Genomic DNA, 6,221 nt, shown 5'->3' with positions numbered 1-6,221 from the left:
TGCCCAGCCTCCCGTCCCTGGTGGGCAGGACTCACGGCAATGGCCTGGAGCCGCTCCTGCTGGGCTGAAGCATCCGCCTCGAGGACCCTGGGGGTGAGACAGGTCACGCTGGTCCACTCTGCTTCCAGCCAGCCCCTGGTTCTGCCCTTGTGCAGGGACAGAGTCTTGCTACTGACCCTTTCCCCTCTGGAGAGTGGGCCCTTTCCTGCCCCTCAGAGGCAGCGGTCACTCTATCAGCCTCTGAGGTCATTAACTCACTGGGCAAACCCTCCAGCGCCCTGGGCAGGGCCAAGGGAGGGACAGCCTGAGGGAGGTGCACAGGAGGTGACAAGCCCCGCCCGCCGATGGGTCTGGGAAAGGGGGACGGTGAGCCCACACGGGCCAGAGAAGGGCACTGCAGGGAGCAGGCTGGGGTCAGGGTCAGGACTCTTGCCCACCCAGAGGGGAGCCAGGGGAGTGAAGGAGCCACCAGACGGCCCCCAGCCCTGGGTAGAAGGCCCAGAGAGGGTGTGACACCGAAGCACAGCGCGAGTCCTGGCTCTGGTCAGGGAGCCTCCACAGCCGTCTCCAGGGCTGGTGTGCAGCAGGTGCTCAAGAAGCGCACATTGCCACAGGCACCCAGGGACAGGGCTCTGAGCTGCTGGAGGACACCTGGGGAGCTCCTGCTCCCCGACCCTGACTCCGCCCAGCGTCTGCTCTGGCTGGCCAGGAAGCCGCCTGCAGTGGCAGCCTGGTGAATGTTGGGGACGCTGGTGGCCTGTCGCCTCTGCTGCTGCAGAGCCAGAGAGCCAGCCGCCTTGGGCCTGAGGTAGGGTCCCACTGTCTGCCCCGAGGCCAGCTGCCCGGGCGGGCCTGGCTGCAGGGGAGTCAGGCGCTGAGGGAACAGACCCCCCAACTGCCGTCCTCCCCTCCCACCCCTAACCTCTCAGAAACTGAAGACTGTCCTTGGGCCAGCTGCTGTCCTCAACCCCCTTGGCACGTCAGCCCTGGCGCCCACCAGAGTCCTCCCAAGAGCCCGGTACCTCTCTGGGCCTCAGTTTCCCCATGTGCTCAAGTGAGGAGTGACAAGTACCTCTAGTCCCAAGACTTCCCCTTATATCCCAGAGTTGGGCCAGGGAACAGTTCCCAAGCCCCACACCACGCTGGCTCCACCTCAGCCCAGCCTGGGAGGCTGCTCAGGGGACAGACAGACAGCCCAGCTGCGGTCCCTGGCCTGCCCCCCGGGGTTCAGCTCCCAGCCTCACCAGGACTGTGGAGTCGCCCTGCTCCCAGCCCAACAGGTGACCCCGCCCAGACCCTCCCTTCCTGGCAGGCAGCACCTACCGCTCCCAGTGATTCCCAGGGGCCCATCTGTGGCTTCCCATCTCCCTCTCGGGATGCCAGGTTTGGCGGATGGGGCTCAGGAAAGGTTTGATCCAGTTTTCTGACTTAAGGTTCTTCCTGAAGAGCCGGGGCAGCTAGAGCTCTGGGCCTGCCCTGCTGTGATGCAGGCTGGGTGTCCCCATTCTACTCCCCCCAGAGATCTCTCCTCCCTTCCTGCTGGCCCCACATTTCCCTGCGCCAGCCCAGGCCTCTACACCTCCTGCTGCCTTAGCCTGGCCCACTCAAACAAGGCAGCTTCTCAAATGAAAAGGAGGCCCCGTCACTCCCTTGCCCAAAGCCTCCTTGTCCTGTCACTCCCAGGATGGAGCCAGTATGGAACCGGGCAGGGCCCAGCCTCTGTGGCCTGTCCACCCTGCCCCTCTGGCCGGCCCTCCTGTCATGTGGCTCCACACGCTGTGCAGAGCTCACCCCTGAGCAGGGCTGCCTCCTATTTGCTGGGTCCCGCGTGCCTGGAAACCAGGTCCAGAGGACAAGACCAGAGGTGGCCGAGTGGCCTCCAGCAGTCACTGTCCCTGAGAGCCACACTGCAGACTCCCTTTCCTGTTGTGATGCAGCAGGCAGAGCTGGGGTGGGGGGTCTACCCAGGCCTCTCAGACCCTGCTGCACACGGGGCCGCACGAGGTCGGCAGTCAGGTGGCCGCTCAGAGCGCACACAGGGACGGCTGTGCGGCCAGCTTGCCAGGCTGGAGACAAGGCGGGTAGTGTCCTTGCTTGGGCGGACTGTCCCCTGGGCCGGGGCAGGGGAAGGTCAGGCGGGCACAGAGAGGCGCCAGGCCAAGCTCCAGGAGAGTCCCGGGAAGCGCATTCCCCTCCAGTCCCCACCCCTGTCCCCATCCCAGACTGCGAGCCCAGACAGTGCGCCCCTCTCCCTCCCTCCCTCCCCAGCCTGGGGGCGCCACAGCCACCCGCCGCCGCGCCCCGGTGATGGATGGAGGGCCCGCGGGAGGCGGTCGCCCTGGCAACGCGCTGTCCCCATGGCAACAGGGAGGCCCGGCACGCGGGGGTGGGGCCAGCGCGAGCATCTCCGCCCCCAGACGTGGCTGGGGGGCTGCGTGGCTTCCTGCCGAGGCCTCAGGGGCTGCCTCTAGGGTGCGGGGTTTTGTCCACCCCCGGGCTGCAAGAAGGGTGGGCTTCCCGGCCCCACCGACATCTACCAGGAGGGGCGAGGGGCAGGATAAAGCCAGCGAGGCGGAGACTAGAGAGGCCTCATCTGCACACCCTGGCAATCGATAAAGGAAAAGGGCGCTGAGCACTAGTGCGGTAAAGTGAGGCTGTCCTCCTGGGACGCCCTGCCTCCGAGGACACTGCCCGGCCTCTTCACCCATGAGGGACTGAGGCTGTGGAGGGGCCAGGCGGGTGCGACCCGAGGCCCGGCTCTGTCCAGGGCCAGACACAGCCAGGCGCCCCACGGCCCCGGATGCGGGGTGCTCCTGGAGGCCTGGAGAGGGCGGGGCCCCATCACAAAGGGTCTTAGTGCCGGAGGAGAAGCTGGTTTCGCTAAAGGCTCGAGTATTCAGAAGAGAGCGGCCGCAGCCCCCGGCTGTGTGATCCCAGGCAACCCACTCCTCAGCCTCTGAGCCTCGCCTGCCTCCGCTGGGCAGCGGGCAGCAGCTCTGAGCCGCTGGGGGAAGATAGATGCTGCACCTGGGTGCCCATCATCCGCGTGGGCAGGCGTCCTGTCCGCGCACTTATTTTAACGGCGCTTGAAGCAAAATCTGGGCTCGAGCGCGGTGCTGTGGGCGGCTCAGGACTCGAGGGTGTGGACTGAGGCTGAGAGATACTCCAGGCTCCAGGAGATGAGCTAATGGGGACCCAGCCCAGGACAGCACGCAGGGGCCTCCACTTTGCAGAGCATGTGTTTTTTAAAGGTCCAGAGAGGTTATGCCACAGGCCCAAGGTCACCCAGCGGGCAGGACGGCAGTCTGGAGGTGTGGGGGTGTAGTGCGTCTCCCCACAGGGCTTGCCCGGGCAGCAGCGCTAGGCTGGCAAGAATGTGAGGGTCCCATCCCAGGGCCGGCACTGGGCCCAGTGTCCAGAACATTCCTGTGCTAACTGAAAGAAAACAGCTGACAGTGACCTTGGCCACGCAGTGGGAGAGTCACGTGGCCCCGGGGAGTGAGGTGCCCAGAGCCCCTTCCCACTGTGGGCTGGTGAGGGCAGGCCTCATCTCACCTCTCTGGTCCCCCCTGGACTCCCAGGACCGTGTCCACCCCCTGCCCTGCTGCATCCCCAGCCTCCCCCTCCCCCAGACCAGCTCTTTCAGTCGGGGGCCTTGCCCCTGGTCCCATGGGCTCAGCCTCCTCCTCCCCTCCTCCACCTGCAAGCTCAGCCGCACAGCCACCTCTCCTGGGAAGCCCTCCTGGATCTCTGGCCCCTCAGCCCTCCTCAGGAGGGTTCCCAGGGCCCCACAACACCTGTGAGAACAACTCACCACCCATGGAAAAATCTAGAAGCATCACCCCAGGGCAGAGGGGGTCAGGGCAGGCCACAGACCAGAGAATCCAATCTATTGCCCCCGGCCTGGGATGGGGTGGGGAGGAGCTCTACCCTGCCCTGGCCCTCACAGCAGGGAGGGGGCAGCCGGCTGAGACCAGCCCCAGAGGCCACCTCTGGGGCCACCTCCTCACTCCGTCAGGCCAGCCCTCCCCAGACTTCCTGGCCTGGCTGTTCCCCAGAGGCCACCTCCTCACAGAGCCTCCCCTGACCACCTAAGTTTTGCCCCCAGCACCTCCAAGCCCCCAGCCCACCCAAGAACACAGGATCCAGACCACGGACCAGAACCGTGGAACTCAACGATCTTGCTTTTTTCCTGTCTCCCCAACAGGACAGGGCTGTGCTGTCCCTGGCACACAGCAGGCACTTAATGTCTGCTGGACCAGTGAGCAATCTCAGAGGAAGCCCCTGACCAAAGGGCCCCTGGCCTCAGCCCTCCCCTGCCACACACCTGCCACCCCAGGGCCACCTGCCCTTCACCACATCTTCCTGCTGAGGCTCTGTCTGGCTCACACTGAGCCAAGGCAGGGTCCTCACCCAGCCCAGCACCCACGAGTGACAGCGAGTGACGATACAAAGCACCAGGCATCTGCAGGTGGACAAATGGGTACAAGTTGTGGCCCATCCCTGGAGCGCCCTCACCGTGAGCAGGAGCGAGGTGGCACTGCTGCAGTGTGGACGGGCCTGGGGGCCTGGTGCTCAGTGAGACCAGACACCGGGGCACCGCGTGTGACAGTGAGAGGAGGGTCCAGGACAGGGCCGCGGGGCAGGGCTGGGGGGCAGGGCCGGGGGGTGACAGAGTGCTGTGAATTGGGGCTAGTGATAGTCACGTTCTCGGGATTGACAAGCAGCTGAGCCCTCCTCCCGGGGGACCCAGGGCTGCCCACAAAGCCCCCCGAGTTGCAGGTACGCCTCAGACTCACACCCGAAGGGGACCACTGCCCTGTCCCGTGGTGCTGGGAGAAGCCAGGCCGTGGCTGTGGCCCCCGAGGGGACTCTCCTGCAGGAGTGTCAGCTCCGTGGCTCTTCCTGACTCCCGGGTGGGGCTTCCACCAAGTGCGGGGAGGGTGCTCAGAGGCTGCAGATTTTGGACTTTCAGGTCAGGGCTACTCAACCTGAACTAAGAATGTGAGCTGGACACTGGACATGGGTCAGGAGGCATGGACTGGAGCCTCGGCCAGGCTGAGCAGCTCAGTGTGGCTGACCCATCCAAGCCTACCTTCCCCCTGGCCAGGCCAGGCTGGGCTGTGGTCCTGCCACCCACGTGGGCAGCATGAGGCCCTTCCTGGGGCTCTGGTCAGAGTCATGCACACTAAGGAAGGGCACTCCTCCTCGTTCTGTGACAGGGGTCACCAGACTCTGCCCAGGCTGCCGCCGTCCACCCCAGGAGGCTGCAGGTCTGGCCATCCCACCTGCACTCCTCTGACCGTGCGGTGCCCCCGCCTGCCTGCCCTCACTCTGGCCCTCACCAGCCTGGCTTACTGGGCTCCCCAGCCCAGCTCAGGTCGTCTCTGGGACCAGTGACCAGCTCTGGCTGCCTCTGAATTCCTGCTGGAAACCCCTGGCAGGAGACAGCCACCCTGCCTGACTGCTCCTCACACCCACACCGCCACACAGCCACCATCCAAGACAGCAGGCCCCTGCAAGGACCCTCCTGGGCTGGCTGCCCATCCCTGTGGGAGCTCTAACCACCACGCAGCTCTGGAGTCAAACCCAGGAGCAGCAGCCACACCTGTCATCCCAGTGACTCAGGAGGCTGAGGCAGGAGGATCTCAAGCAAGGCCAGCCTGGTATCCCCAGTGACACCCCATCTCAAATAAGACAAAAAGGGGCCAGCAGTACGGCACCCGCCCAGCGTGCACAGCCTGGGTACCAGCCCCAGGACTGCAGGAGGGGAGTGGAGAGGAGAGGCGGGGAGGAAGGGAGGAAGTCCTACAGTCAGGCCTCCTACCTGGCTCTGGTGGAGGTGTTCTTGTCAGAGCCCCAACGGGCCCCTTCCTGGACCTGCCCCTGGTACCTTCAAGGCCCTTGCTTCTCTGCTGCTCAGACACTGCCCACAGCTCCCCCCGGGTCCAGTCCAGGCCTGCCAGGATTCAGACCACAAACCAGAGAATGTTCTCATCTTGAGATGCTTCCCACCTCCGGGCCTTTGCACACGCGTGCACCAGGTGCACCCTTCTGTCTGCTGGGTAGACCCTTGAACCATACTTCATAGAAAAGGCCTCGGTGGAAGGGGCCAGGAGACCTTTCCCACACTACTTCTTTCTTGGCATCGGGATTGAACTCAGGGGCCATTTGCACGGAACCACATCCCCAACGTGTTTTTTTTTTTTTTTTTTTTTTTT

General features: G+C 64.8%; 1 long non-coding RNA gene across 1 annotated transcript; it reads right to left on the bottom strand.

Annotated features, from left to right (window-relative positions):
* Positions 1–28: 28 nt before the first annotated feature.
* On the bottom strand, positions 29–6,215 carry LOC125619107. The gene is made up of 3 exons (XR_007350598.1): positions 5,828–6,215; positions 4,800–4,954; positions 29–87 (listed from the first exon to the last, which is right to left on the bottom strand). It is a non-coding gene; the product is annotated as an uncharacterized LOC125619107 (long non-coding RNA).
* Between the last annotated feature and the right edge of the window lie 6 nt (positions 6,216–6,221).

The sequence above is a fragment of the Marmota marmota genome, unplaced genomic scaffold (assembly GCF_001458135.2).
Source record: "Marmota marmota marmota unplaced genomic scaffold, marMar, whole genome shotgun sequence".
In the NCBI taxonomy this organism is placed as follows: domain Eukaryota; kingdom Metazoa; phylum Chordata; class Mammalia; order Rodentia; family Sciuridae; genus Marmota; species Marmota marmota.
Note: the sequence above shows the minus strand (reverse complement) of the source record. Positions and strands in the feature narration are given on the sequence as shown.